This window comes from Ursus americanus, chromosome 1 (assembly GCF_024610735.1).
Source record: "Ursus americanus isolate L20-20 chromosome 1, mUrsAme1.1.p, whole genome shotgun sequence".
Classification (NCBI taxonomy): Eukaryota; Metazoa; Chordata; class Mammalia; order Carnivora; family Ursidae; genus Ursus; species Ursus americanus.
Window position 1 is genome coordinate 81,691,098 of NC_142127.1, and position 15,502 is coordinate 81,706,599.

The window sequence follows — 15,502 nt, forward strand, 5'->3', positions numbered from 1 at the left end:
TAAAGCAGAATAATAGGACAGAAACAATACAAATGAATGACTTTTTATACTCGAAATGAAAAATGTATTTTAATTCTTTTTATCGGAAGAACTGAATATCCAATCTTTAATTGGCCACAGCAATACATGCTTTACTGTTTTCATTATTTCTTTATCATCATATTTTAAGCTAGAAACTTTACAAAATTTTCAAAGAAAAATATAGGAAATATTATAATAAATATCGAAGCATCAGCCACATGGATTAAACAAGTGCTGATATTAAACTTTGTTCAGATCTTTTCTGACGAAATAAATCATCACAGAGAGAACAAAAGCTCATCTTTCTCCTTTTCTTTTTGAACAGTGTCACAATCCTGAAAATGATATAACCTTCCTATGTGTGTTCTGATATTTTATTGGTGTGTGTGAAAAAATATGCCATGTAGTTATTCACATTTTAAAAGCTTATATGAATGTTACCATACTATAGACATTCTTTTACCTTCACCCAACATTATATTTAGAAATTCCGCCATATTGATACATGAAGATCTGGTTGACTCACTTTGTCACTAAGTTGACTCATTGTTATGTTTCAATCATGTGGTGCTTAGTATTATTAATTACTGCTTCCAGACAACTTTTAACATTTTAAAGATTTAATGCTAAAATGGTTTAACCTTGACCTTGAAAGCTCAAGGCATCTTTGCATTTGTATATAAAAATCCAAAGTTCTTAATATGTGATACTATTCCAATTCTGTTTATGTTTTAGTTTTTTTCCTATTAGAATAGCATTTCTTTTACTAGCTATAAGATTCTTGCTAACTAATGGGACTCATGGTTTTTTTTTAACTGCTTTTGCCATAATATAATAATTGAAATCTGTTTTATTTACCCATGGATGAAATACTGACTATTCCCAAATGCAATGTAAATACTGCCTTCGAAATTTAAAAGATACTTAAGAGCACTCTCATTTGGCCCATGTTAATTGCTCATATTTCCTTCAAAAATCATGAGGGAAATTTAACGAGAAAAGATTTTCCCTAATTTTCTCTAACATTATAGTTAATTCTAGCATTTGTTTAAGGTAAAAGAAATATCAATATGCATTAGTAAGATTTATAGACATAGAATCTTTCATAACTTATTTTCTTAAGGGAGGAGATGACTACTGTGGCTCAGTTGGGGAAGAAAGTAGAGATAAACTAGCCTTTGGTGGGCATATCTGAGTAAATGCAAGACTCTGTAAGCCTCCCAGGTCAGAAGTGCAGTGCAAATTTGCGGACAGGGAAATCGAGGTCCATTTATGTCAGGCAACTTAATCAAGATCATATAGTGATTGCAGAGCTAGATTCAAACTCATTTCTCTTGAATTCCAAAACTATACTGTCTACGACAAAAAGAATCAAGAAAACCTACCTAACCTATTTGACACAGAAATAGCGGTTTCATTTATTCCACTAATATTTACTGGGATCCTTTTGTGTGACTTGAAGGGACTGATCTTAGAAAAGCAAGGAAGAAGGCACCTGGGTGGCTCAGTCAGTTAAGCATCTGACTCTTGATTTCAGCTCAGGTCATGATCTCGGGGTTGTGAGATCAACCCCTGCTTTGGGCTCTGCGCTTGTGGGGAGTCCGCTTGAGATTCCCTCTCTCCCTCCCCCTCCCTCCCCCATTCTCTCTATTCTCTCTCAAATAAAAAATAAAGAGATCTTAAAAAAAAAAGAAGAAGAAGAAGGGGCACCTGGGTGGCTCAGTCAGTTAAGCATTTGCCTTCGACTCAGATCCTAATCCCTAGGTTCTGGGGTGAGCCCTGGGTCCAGCTGCCCGCTCTGCAGGGAGTCTGCTTCTCCCTCTCCGTCTGCCCTTCCCCCTGCTCATGTGCACTCTCTCTCGCTAACTCTCTCTTGCTTGCTTTACTCTCTCTCAAGTAAATTAAAAAAAGAAAGAAGGAAAGGAAAGGAAAGGAAAGGAAAGGAAAGGAAAGGAAAGGAAAGGAAAGGAAAGGAAAGGAAGACTCAATATTAATCCAGAGAGAGAAAACAGGCTATTTGGAAATGGTAAAGATTCCTTTAGTAATACCATGAAAGTGACTATTTAATTAGATATCTCTTTTCTGCTATGCTATCTTAACATTGTTTACCAAGTACTTAACTTTCTGGTCACCTAACCATGCCAATTAGATTAAATTGAATGGGATAACAGGAGTAAAAATGCTTTGTAAATGACATAATCTTTGTAATCATTTGCTGTTATTACTAATTATTCTATAAATTTAGAATTGAATATTTCAAACCTAATCCATGTAATTCTAAATGTAGAGCTTGGTATATGTATCTGAAGTTTAAGAGTCTTACTACTTCATGTAATAACATCTCTTTGACACAAAAGCCCTGTGTAAACATTACAGTAAGATGAACAACCCTGACAATCGGTTTATTTTCAGCCTCTACTACCTAATCGAGGTATATTTTTTTACCCCCTTAAGCTTCATAGCAGATAATAACAGTATCAAGCTGGTGCCTGTCCAGAATGTGATCGTTTCTCATTATCGCTACTTGTGTCATTGAAGTCCACTCTCATCTTGACCACTGCAGTGGCCTCCTACACTCAGTCTTGCTCTCCGATAGTCTGTTGTTCACATAATGTGATCTTTTATAAATCTTAATTGCTATGACTCTTTTGTTCAAAATCCACCAATGGCTGCCCATAATATTCAGAATAAAGCCCACACTCCCTACTGTGGCCAGCAAGGCGCTATACAAGCTGACATCTTCTACCTCCCTGACGTCATCTCAACATCCTTTCCCCCAACGGAGGATAGAGAATATGTGACATTCTGAGCTGTGTCTAGAACAGTGTCTCCATCTTGATGGACCCTCCCTTGCTGAAGGACTGAATAGGTATGGAAGGGTTACTGTGAAATATACATGATGTCTTTAATGAATATCAGTGATGGTTGTTGCCCTTTTAAGGATTCTTTCAGTTTGTCTTAATAGAATCACTTGCTTCTGGAATGCTAAGGAGATTTCATACACAATTTTGATGCATGATTTTATAGCATTATGATAAAACTTTATTCTACTGATATATAATCTTGAATCTTAATTTACAGCACCAAAACTACAGAGACAAATTAAGCTGGGTAGAAATGAGAAATCCATTTTAAATGCAGAAAATACTTATTTTATAATTATATGCCATCCTTTATCTAAAGAACAATATCAAGACTTGCTACAACCTGGGGCGCCCAGGTGGCTCAGTCAGTTACACACCTGACTCTTGATTTCAGTCAGATCATGATCTCGGGGTCGTGAGATCAAGCCCCACCTCAGGCTCGGAGCTCAGGGGGAGTCTGCTTGAGGATTTTCTCTCTCTCTCTCTCTCTCTCTCTCTCTTTCTCTGCCCCTCCTTCCAATCATGATAAATAAATAAACAAATAAATAAGTAAAACCTTAAAAAAAAAAAGACTTGCTACAACCTGATATTGCTTAGATTTTGCTTTATCTTCAGAATAGACGTATATCTTTTCATCACTCATTGATGGGTGAATTTTAGCCCTTAAGACAATTTTCTGTAAAATAGGCTGCCTTTTTTTCTTTTCTTTTTACAATATTCCTTAGGAGCAGCACTTGATGAATGTTTGCATTGTTGAGAACATTTGGCAAGAGAAAGACAAACAGTCCAGACCACAATACCCTCAACAGTTAGGGAAAAGAGAAAGAAAAGCCTAGTATTTTCACCATCCTCTCTGAAAATAAGTACCTTGACTTATGCTGATTACTATCTCATCAGCACGCAGCTCTGGCCCACGGCCCTCTGTGTGAATAATTTTAAAGGCAGATTAAACATTCTAAAAATAAACTCTATTGGTAAATTAGGATATCCGATGTTCCCTTCATGAAAGCCTCTTCTCTTCTGTACTGTCAGCTGGCAGTTATACCCAGACCCCAAATTGTTCTGGCTCGTACTGAGCAAGAACCTATTCCAGGGGTGAGGTTTTAAAGAAAGACGTTTCATGGTTAACTAGAGACAGAAAAAGGGAGAATTGCCCACATACTCTGGCAGGAGTTAAAATAACAATAACAGTCCTCCTACTTAACAGGCTGAGTCATAAGCACATTCTACTGATTCCTCGGCAATTCTGAGCAGATTGTTTGGGCTGCAGTTCTGTAGGCAGAGGTGGGCACCACCTGCTGCAAAAGGCTCTAGTTCTTGTCAGGGGGGTGCTGTTAGGAAGTCTTGCCTTTTAACAGTTTGGCCAAATGGAGATGGGAAAAGACAACAATGTGGTGCCGATGAGCACTTTTTCCAATGCTTAGACTCTAAAAGAATGGTTATTATGCATTTAGTTTTCTTGCTGGCCATGAGTGGAAGTCATTTAAAGGAGGCTTCCTGTGGAATGTCTTAAGAGTCAAATCTTGTTGGATACTTCCCTTCAGAAAATTCTTGACCGTTGCAGTAGCCTTGTCTCAGTCAATTTGGGAAAGGAGTTGAAGCCAATAGAAATCTACTTTTTTGCTTAAGCAGAGGAAGGAAAATTATGTGGTTACCGAGGTATCTCATAATCCAAGGGCTGGACACCCTTATTCCCTCAGCCTAGGCTCCAGTACGTTTCCCTGAACCTTTTAGTGCCCTTTGGTGAGTTGCCCTTTTCCTGACTCTTTTACAACCCACCTTTCCTGCTTGCGGGCACCATGTCACTTTTTTTTTTTTTCAGATACATCAGATCATTTCTTTTTCCTACTTAAAATTGTCCTATAATATAAAATATCCAACTCAGTAAAGACCCTTCAAAACTGGGCTCCAAGCAGCCATTTCTGGACAATCTCTAATCCCTCTGTCCTACTCAGTTGCCTTTCCTTCATTCTAACCATGGCAGAAAACTCGTTTCTTCTTTAACTTAACTTATTTCTCTTGGTGAGCCATGTTTTTCTCATGTTGCTCTTGTCTTTGTTCTTTCTGCAACTCCTGACTAAATACCCACTGTCCCCTTGTCTGACATAGAAAAGCTATGTTTTCAATCCACATGTCATTCCTTCTCCAGCAACCCCCCAAAATGATATTAAGTGTGCCTTTGGGGAAGGTGGGGCTTCCATAGCCCTTTAAGTGTATCTAAACTACAGAAAAGGGGCCCCTAAGAGGCTCAGTCAGTTAAGAGTCTGCCTTCAGCTCAGGACATGATCTCAGGGTCCTGGGCTCAGCAGGGAGTCTGCTTCTCCTTCTTCCTCTCCCTCTCTGCATACTCTCTCTCATGCTTTCTCTCAAATAGATAAGTAAATCTTTTGGAAAAAAAAAAAAAAGACTACAGAAAAAATCATCTTGGTGTGTAATTATTTCCATCTCTGGCTTTCTCTCCAGCTCTGAAAAGTCCTCAAAGGCAAAAGTTTTGTCTTTGCCATATTTGCACTTCCAGCACCATGTCGTCAGATTTGAAACAAAATAATATTTTAATAAATTGCCATTCATAGTTAATAACAACAATAAATAATGAGTAAATAATGATTCAAAGAGGATGTGGCCAATAAATGAGAGATTAAGGAGGGGGAAAATATATGGGTTGTAACCCTAGGTAGCAGGTTTACAAAATGGGTCTTAAGGTGGCAGTGGTTGTTTTATTGTCATTTCTTTTGTGTGTATGATTGCTCAAAACAGTAGGTTTATAGTCAGAAAGTAAAGAGAGGAGAAAGCAAACACCGTGAGTCCCCAAGGAGACAGTTTAGGAAACAAAGCTTTGGAGGAGACAGGAAAAGCTATGTGAAAAGACAAAGAGACTAATATTAACAAAAATGGGGGCCACCTATTTCTCTAAGGAAAGGCAAAGCCAGTGAGGGAAGATGAAAAGACTAGGGAGACCAAAGTAGAGGATGTGTCAACACTTCTATCGTCTACCATCTTCAAGAGAGACAGAGCTTCCCTTTTGTCCTTGGCAAACACAAGACTGTCCTAAGATTCTTTGAAAGTGATTGTAAATTCTGTCTCCACCTTGGCTGCAAGACAGATGTTACAAGAGGACCAAGGGAAAGGCTGGTCCCCCTCTGCTCCATCCACCCCAGAGAAGAAGGGACATGAAGAGGGTGATTGTGTAAGAGCAGGGAATGCTCCTTGCTCAAGTTTGCCCACCTGCTTCCTCCACTCCAACACCCACAAATGATCCTAGTTGCTGCCAGGATTTGCAGTGCAGGCCATAAATGGAGTTTCATTTAACTATATTACTTCTGTTAGTCTCATCCTGTTTTTTTTCCTAATCTCATCATACATTTCTTCAAACCAAGTATATTAGTTGGGATGGCTAATTGCTAAAACAAACAGATGCAGAAATGTATTATCGCTTTGTTTCTTGCTCACTTAACAGTCCTGCCTGGGTGTTTGGGTTGGGAGCCTGTCTGTCCTTCTCATAGTCAACCAGGGATACAGATTTGTGAGATTCCTTTCAGACAAAGGGATCTTTCCATTCATGGTTTTACTTTGTCATTGTCTCCATCCAGCTGGTAGGGGGGCAAAGACCAAGGAGGAGCGCATGGGAGTTGTAAAAGAGCCAAAATTTCATTGGTCAGAGCTGAATCATATGACCACACCTAACTATAAGGATAAGTAAGAAATATACTCCTGCTGTGTGCTCAGGAGAAGAAGAAAGAGGTTCTGATGAAGTGCTAGCAGTCTCTGTGATACCAACGGAAAATCTGTCTCCAGTATAAATACGTTTGAACATTTGGATCAAATAACTCAAACCCTGGTGAGAATAGATGCCAATCATGCCATAGAAACAAAACCGTGAATCATAATTTCAGTACCATGTTAAAATTATAAATGTATTTGATATATCAGTTTATTAAAGTTAATTTTTACAGTACTACACAAATAAGATATTTTCTAAAACCTTCCTTATAGAAAGAAGCATTGTATCCAAGAGGATAATGATGAAAAAAAGCTCTTAATACTGCTGTTAGTTTTTTCAATAACTTCTTTTTTTAAAAAAGTTTTATTTATTTATTTGAGGGAGAGAGAGTGAGAGAGAGAGAGGGAGAGGAGGGAGGGTCAGAGGGAGAAGCAGACTCCCACTGAGCAGATAGCCTGATGCAGAACTCCATCCTGAGACCCTGGGATCTTGACCTGAGCCGAAGACAGACACTTCACTGACTGAATCACCCAGGCATCCTTTTCAATAACTTCTTGCTAAGTGAATCAATTGATTAATTAATAGATGAAGAAAGCCTCATTGGGAAACGAAATAAATGCTTGTACTTTAATGCATTTCTAAAATTCATTATAAAAAGACATGATTGGGATAGTCAAAGCTCATTTTGAACCAAAGAAGGATGTTCCCTTTTAAAGAAAAATAACAAGTAAAGGTAAAATATTGAGGGTGAAAAACCCAGTTTGTACTTTTGCAAAAATTTCTGACTAATTTTTATGTTTTGATGAACTCACAAATAATCATGTATAAGCCTCACAGTATATTTGTTCCATGTATTAATTGGAGTAAATATTGCTATTTATATGAAGGGTAGCAGTGCATCTATTTTTTTTATGAATGGAATATTGTGCCACAGTGTTGCATAAAAGCCATCCTATCAGCTGAATATTCTATAAAATCAATTTATCTGCTAAATAATTCTGTCATGGAGTTTCAGTTTCCTGTGACTGTGGAGTGGTTAGGTGGGTGAAAAGGTATGATCACTGTTTTTTCCTGGAAGGTTTGAACTCCTTTCCCCCTCTGAGAATAGGTAGCAGTTTAATCAAGTTCTCATGGCATCAGAGAGCATGTTAAAATGAAGAAACCCTAATAAAACTGGCCTTTTCTACAAGCATAGAAAGGAAGGAAGTCTGAGGTTTCAGCCTATGTGGGAAGAATGGGAGATGATGAACAAGAATCCAACATGGCTGAACCTGGAGGCTGATTCCTTCCTTGTCTCTGTCTAATCTTTTTTTCCTGAGAAGTAGGATGTTCTACTTAAACCTGCTGATTTCTTGCAATAATTTTTTTTTTTTTACTCTTCTCTTCTCACCCACCCCCTGCACTTTTTTTTTTTTTTAATGAATGTCAAGGACTCCAGTTTTACCATGTGCTCAGTAATTACTACAGAAGGCAATTTGAGTGTAAGACAGTTGCAGGCTCTGTAAGAGAAATTTAGAATTCACTAAGGCAAATACTTTCGTGAGGGGGTGCCAAAGCTTGAGTCATTTAAAACCATTGTGAACAGAGCTCTAGGAAAAATCCGGTCATAATCAATCCTGAATAAAGAGCAAAGGACCAAAACAATCAAAAGGACCTTTTTCCAGAGCAGACTGATGTGATACTAGAAAGTTCTTGCCACTGGGAAGCAGTTTGTACACCTTCTTGTTTTTAGTTTTTTATTCCTTTTCTGCATGTGTTTACAATCAAAGTTAGTCTTGTTTTTGGAACCTAAGAATTCTAAAGGAAACTTTGTTTTAAAAAGCACCCTCGGGGCACCTGGGTGGCACAGCGGTTAAGCGCCTGCCTTCAGCTCAGGGCGTGATCCTGGCGTTATGGGATCGAGCCCCATATCAGGCTCTTCCGCTATGAGCCTGCTTCTTCCTCTCCCACTCCCCCTGCTTGTGTTCCCTCTCTCGCTGGCTGTCTCTATCTCTGTCGAATAAATAAATAAAATCTTTAAAAAAAAAAATAAATAATAATAATAATAAAAAGCACCCTGAACAGCATTTGCATTTTCTCGGGGCTCACCTCCTCCGAGATGCTTCTCTGACCATCTTATCGAAGATAGTGCCTTCCTCTTGCCTTGCGATCTTCTTCTCATGTTCAGTTTTAGATTAAATATATTAAAGGTTAAATTTAGTAATTTAGCATGAAAATAAAGTTAATGTTCTTATATGAAATATTATATTTTACATTTTAATTAGGGGTTGGGTGAGCATATGATCACCTCATTCAAATGTAACTTTCAAGAGGATAGGAATTTTGTATGACCTGTGGCATTTTGAGAGACCTCCCTGTGTGTCAATATAAATGTCTTGTATTTTCCCCCATCTCCAATCCCATTGCTACCTTCATTCAAACTCTTGATTGCTCACTCATTAATTATTGCATTATTGGCCATCTATCTACTCTTCCTGTTTCTGATCATAACCTTCCGCAACCCTTTCTCTGGCTCATCTTACCAGCATTTGTTCAAAGTTTCTCAGTGGGATGCCATTAGTAGTGATTCATGTTACACTGCATAGCCTGACAAACAGGGTACCTCATCATCCAGACGCTTGCCTCTCTTGGCAGCATCTTCCACTACCCTTGTTTCTGGCATTTGGAACATCCTTTATGTTTTCCAGACGTTTCCAGTTCTCTCACCGTGTCTTTGCATTGTTGTTTTGTGTGTAGAATTGTGCACTTGCCACCAAGAATACCCTTCAACATTGAAACCAAGGTTGCCATTCTGAAGTCTCCCATGAATTTCTGATTTCTTGGGAACTTCGTTAACTCCTTTTATACCTCTATTAAAGCATTAATCATATCATCACCTAAGTAGATGTGGGCGTGTTAGTTTCTCTCAGTGGCTCCTGAAGGCCAAAAGTGAGTCTTGATGGTATTCGCATATCCTCAGCATCTAGAACCATGCCTGCAACATAATAGGTGTTCAATACATATTGTTAAATTTCACCATCAGAGGAGAAAATTTTCTGATCTCCTATTTCTCTCTTTTATGTCCCATGCTTAAGGCACATGCCTCACTTTTTATTTTCTTGTAGAGAAGGATGAGGAAGGTAGTCTCTGTTTTATTTGTAAATTATTCCTGAAAAGACTTTTATTCTTTCCTAAGAAATGTTGATTTCCTTTACATTTCAGGTCTATGGTTTCTCAAAGGAGGTGTGACTGTCTCATAATTTGTATTATCCTGAATTTACCAAGAAAATATTTATGTTTAACTGAAATGTTTGTTTCCTTTTGTCTCTACAATAAAAAGCCAGACATGGGATATAGTTTTAGTTGTAATATTTAATTCTAATTTATTTTTTAAGTTAAAACAAAGAGAGAAAAAGGTTAAAAAGATGAAATTAAATCTTGCTGCTTAGAAATTCACAGCCAAAATGTCCACTGGAAATACGGATCTCATGTCAAGGTAAAGAATGATGGTTTATAGCCATTTTCTTAGAGAAAAGCGGTTATCTATTTTTTATAATAATTTTTTATTATGTTAGTCACCATGCAGTACATCCCTAGTTTAAAAGCAGTTATCTAGAGCATTTTTATATCACTGAGTTTCTCAGTTCTATCTTGAGTTCACATTTTTTTTTAAAGATTTTATTTATTTATTTGTCAGAGAGAAAGAGAGACCACAAGCAGGGGGAGCAGAGCAGGTAGAGGGAGAAGCAGGCTCTCCGCTGAGCAAGGAGCCCGATGTGAGACTTGATGCCAGGACCCTAGGATCATGACCTGAACTGAAGGCAGACACTTAACCAACTGAGCCACCCAGGTGCCCGAATTCACATTTTTTACATAGCTCAACTCTGAAATTCCTAACTTAAATTTGGAGGATTTCCTCTCTTTGATTTACCTCCTATTTTAGCTAAAATAAAAAATTTGAAAAGGTCAAAGAAGTAAATCTTTTGGTCCCATACTTTGTTGGGTAAAGATATTGCTTTTTCCATGTATTTCTGCCACACATTTTTCAATAGTCTCATCTAGGATCAAGAGAACTGACCCTCAGGGCATGTGGGTGGCTCAGTCAGTTAAGCATTCAGCTCTTGGTTTTGGCTCAGGTCATAATCTCAGGGTCATGAGATCAAACCCCACATCAAGTCCCATGTCAGGCCCTGTACTCAGTGGGGAGTCTGCTTGAGATTCTCTTTCCCTCACCCTCTACCCCTCCCCTGCTCCCTTTCTCTCTCTCTTTCTCTCATATAAATAAATCTTATAGATCAATCAATCAATCAATAAAACTGGCCCTAAGTGTAGATGAGTGGTCTACTAGTACTTGGTTTGGCCAATGGAGATCTGTGAGCCATGCTCTGAAAGTCTTATACCCACGTCCTCTAATTTGATGCTATATCCTAACATTTCTCTTTGATAATAGTACATCACTTTCTTTATAGGCTTTCAGAAATCATAAGAAAACCATTTTTCATTTTGCTTATCAATGTTTAAGTATTTTGAGAAAACTTAAGTAGATTTTGTGATTTTTTTCTTTCTTTGTTTTGAACCGAAGGCTGTATATATAGCCTTTAAAAAGACCATGTAGAAATAGCCCATATGCTTTCCCATTGTTGAGAAGCCATTTCTTAGTCTATATATTTCCTTCTGGTACCCAAGTTCTTCAGCATTGAATTGAAAAGAATTTCAAAAGATGGTTTAGAAATTAACACTGGCAGAGACAGGAAGATTCTCCAGACTTTCTTATTCATTGCTTCTATAAAAATATTCAGGTGACTTCTTGAACTTATCTATCAAAAATCTAAAAATTACAAGAGTGCCAAAGAAAGGTTCAGACAGAACCTACCTACAAGAAGCAGATTTACTGCTGTCATGCTTTTCTTGCCTCAGTTCATCTGGAAACCCAGGAAAGTGAGGAGCAGTCCATAGTGACCTTTTCTTTTTTGGAGGTGTTATCACCATTAACACCTCTAACCTGTCCAGAGATTTCTCAGCAGTCCTATCTGTCCCCATCTCTCTCCTCCCACTGTCATTAAAAAAGCATAAAGTTCCTAACCTTTATCATGTTAAAAATGTATCAGATTTAAATTAGAAGTAAGCACAATGAATATATTAAAAAATTAATATACTTAAAACTTTTGTGACTCTCGCAGAAATGTATTTCATTTTTAAGTTAATTTAACATTTTTTACATTCCAAATCATGGTTTTATTTGCTCTTGGCCAAGGTTAAGTCTGCTGTTTGCCTGACTTTCCCATGATAAGTCTATTTTTATATCAAAATGTTTTACCTATGGGCCCACCATATAATATTGCCACATCTGTGCTTACATTAAGACCTTCACATATAAGACTGGAATATATTGTATTTTTAGAAAAATTTATCATTGTGGATATTTGTTGACTCGAATATTTTTTTTCCAGCTCCATTTTTTACCTTCTCATAAACATAGACAAATTACATACATTTCAGTCCTGGAGGATTTAGCAAATTTATGTCACATCATATTTCACTCCAGAAGTTTGGCAAAATACAAATAGCAAGCCATAAAAATTGACCTGATTTCTAGAGTTCACTCCAGGGTACACAAAGATATGTCTGCTCAGAGAGAGAAGTCAAACAGTATATGAAGACAATTGGATCAGACCTGAGTTATGAGGGAATTCCAAATGCTGTGGCCCAACTCAACCGATGGGGTGAACAAGGCTATTTTCAACTTACAGTTTCCCTGAGTCACCATCACAGCCAGACATAGCACACGGGCTGCCTGAAATCCAAGAGAATGAAAAAAGAAAGAAAGGAGAATTGATCTGCAGGATATGACTCACGCTTTATTCTTGTATGACTCATAGTTTACTTTTCTCTAGAAGAAAATTAATATTAACTAGATATATTGTTCTCCATGGATGTAGATGGCTAGTCTGTTTTAAAATGCATGTGATGCAAACATTTTGCGTTCTTCCATTTTTCTTTTTAAATACGTATGACTCAGAAGGTTTATATTCATGTAGCACCTGCTATGTCCTCTCTCATTGCATTTACTGTATTATCTTGTAACCTATATTTTTCACCCATATCTGCCTCCTCAATATAGTGTGAACTGTTTATGGTCAGAATCCATATCTTAATCATCATTATATTCCGAATGCCTAACAGGATTTCTGGTATAAAGCTGGTATTCAATAAATGTTGATTGAATAAGATACCAGAAAACAGAGTAAAACAATTGATGATTGATAGCAATCTGAAAATTATATACTCATTAAAGTAGCTTATTATAAACACTGCCTCTCAAGGAAAAATCTAGTTCTTCAGGCATGTGGGCTCTGACTTTTTCTCAACATTCTTCATTTTTTTGTTTGAATATCTGATCAGATGAATGCAGACCTGACCAGACTTGTGTGTCTCTGTAACCTGCTGTAACATCTCAAAAAAAAAAAAGCAATAATAATAGTAGTAGTAATTCCATCTTACATTGCACATCAAAAATCAAGTAAAATATTCTCTGACACTATATAGTTCAATGAAAAAGAGCTCTTCAGAGGTATTAGGTGAATGGACTACAAACTGAAATCAAGAAAATAAGGTAGAGGAGCCGGGGTGGCTCCGTTGGTTAAGCGTCTGCCTTCGGCTCAGGTCATGATCTCAGTGTCCTGGGATCAAGCCCCAAGTCAGGCTCCCTGCTCAGCGGGGAGCCTGCTTCTCCCTCTCCCTCTGCCATTCTCCCTGCTTGTACTGTCTCGCTTTTTCTCTCTGCCAAATAAATAAATACAATCTTAGAAAGAAAGAAAGAAAGAAAGAAAGAAAGAAAGAAAGAAAGAAAGAAAGAAAGAAAGAAAGAAAAAGAAAAGAAGGTAAATTTCTTTCAAAATGATATAAAACATAATATTTTTATCATTACCCTTCTTACAACAAACAGATGAATGTAAGTAGGTAGATGATACATAAAATAGAGAAACTTCGTAAGGTATTTTGTTAAAAGAAGAGGGTATGGTTTTCTTTAAATTAATTAAGTTTTTGAACTTAGAATCCAGCCTCTCATTTGAATCCCAGTCACACGAGCATAGTCCAGGCCTGCAGGCTCCTTTCCCAAAGGGACTGTCTCTAAGAGATGCTTTATCTAGGGACACCTGGGTGGCTCAGTCATTAAGCATCTGCCTTCGGCTCAGGTCATGAACCCAGGGTTCTGGGATCGAGCCCCACATTGGGCTCCCTGCTCAGCGGGAAGCCTGCTTCTCCCTCTCCCACTCCCCCTGCTTGTGTTCTCTCTCTTGCTGTGTCTCTCTCTGTCAAATAAATAAAACTTAAAAAAGAGAGAGAGAGAGATGCTTTATCTATACTCATGCCTCTTCCAGTTTGCTTCTAACACCACTGCTGAATCAGTCATTCTACAAAATATGCTTGGTTATGTCACTTCTTTCTCTCACATCTTTCATGGGTGTTCTGTCGCCTACCAGACAGAATCTAGGCATGGCTTCCCACCGCCTTTGACAATTCCGCCATTGCCTTCCTGTCAGGCTCATTTCCCTATGCCCCACTTCACTTCTGGACCATAGTTAACAATCGTGTGCTTCACACATGTTCCTCGTTCATTTGTTTAGTAAACACACTGTACTGGGTGCTGGAGGTGGAGAGAGGAATTAAACACAGCCCTCTCTCCAGCAGCGCACAGCCTCCTGAAGAGGATAGACAAAATAAGGAAGAGCATTCAGCACAAAGTGAAAACTGGAGTTTCAGGATGCCAAGGTGATACCTAGGCCGAATCTTAAAAAATCAAAAGATGTGATCCTCCGTGCTCATTTTTCCTATACAGATTCCCCTCCTTTCTTGGGCCAGCTCCTACTTGTCCTTCAAACTCAGCTCAGGTGTTACTTCTTCCTGGGAGGAGCTGTTCGTGTCCCTCTACAAATTCCTATGGGTTTTTTTTTGGGTTTTTTTTTGTTTTTTTTTTTTTGTCTTTGTGAAACATTTTACTGGGGGAGGTTCACACATTCTGACCCTATCTTAGGCCAGAGAGTGACAAGAGGGTGACAGGAGCTCTGGGACCCTGAGGTGGCTCAGTTGGAAGCTGCAAGAACCATGTGCAAAGACCTGCTCCTCAGTGCTTCAGTTTCCCCTTTATGAAATGTTCCCTTCTGGGTCTGAAACACTGTAGGATAAATGTGGGGCAAAAGTCACAAGAAAGAGGTTCTCCACCCCCAGAACCTGCCCTGAAGCCCCTACCACAAACTGTGGAGCCAGAAAAAGGGAATTTGTCCAAGAAACCCAGTGGTCCCTGCTGGGGTGATGGGAGGGGTGCAGCTCTCTCTCTGAATACCTGGAAGCTGGGGCAGGGACAAAGGGAGATTCTTGTCTGGACAACATCTTGATTTTCCAGGATGCAACCTCCTGTCTTATCTGCACGTACCATGCTATATTTTTGTTGTTGGTTTGTCTGTGAGATCCTTTAGCAAAAGGGCTACGTATTTTTCTTGTATCCCCAGTGCATCCATTCCCTATTGCCTATTACGTCAAGCCTTTCCATTAATATTTTTTAAAGATTTTATTTATTTGACACAGAGAGAGTGAGAGTACGCACAAGCAAGGGGAGCAGCAGAGAGAGAGGGAGAAGCAGGCTCCCTGTTGAGCACAGAGTCCGAAGTGGGGCTCGATCCCAGGACCCCGGGATCATGACCTGAGCTGAAGGCAGGCGCTTAACTGACTGAGCCACACAGGTGTCCACTCCATTAATGTTTTAGAAACAGTTTTCAAGTAGTTACTTGTTTAATGAATTGAGATTTGTAATCTTAGAATTGAAACCCATTTTAGCAGTCATAAAAGCCGTTGTTCCATCAGTCAAAACCACAATTGATTCTGTAGTATTCATAATAGGATGGACTTTTGGCTTTTT

At 38.4% G+C, this 15,502-nt stretch overlaps 1 protein-coding gene across 14 annotated transcripts in view; it reads left to right on the forward strand.

The window, feature by feature from the left end:
- Window positions 1-15,502, forward strand: part of MAP2 (microtubule associated protein 2) — a 278,987-nt gene that overhangs the window by 174,515 nt on the left and 88,970 nt on the right. The window lies entirely within an intron of this gene.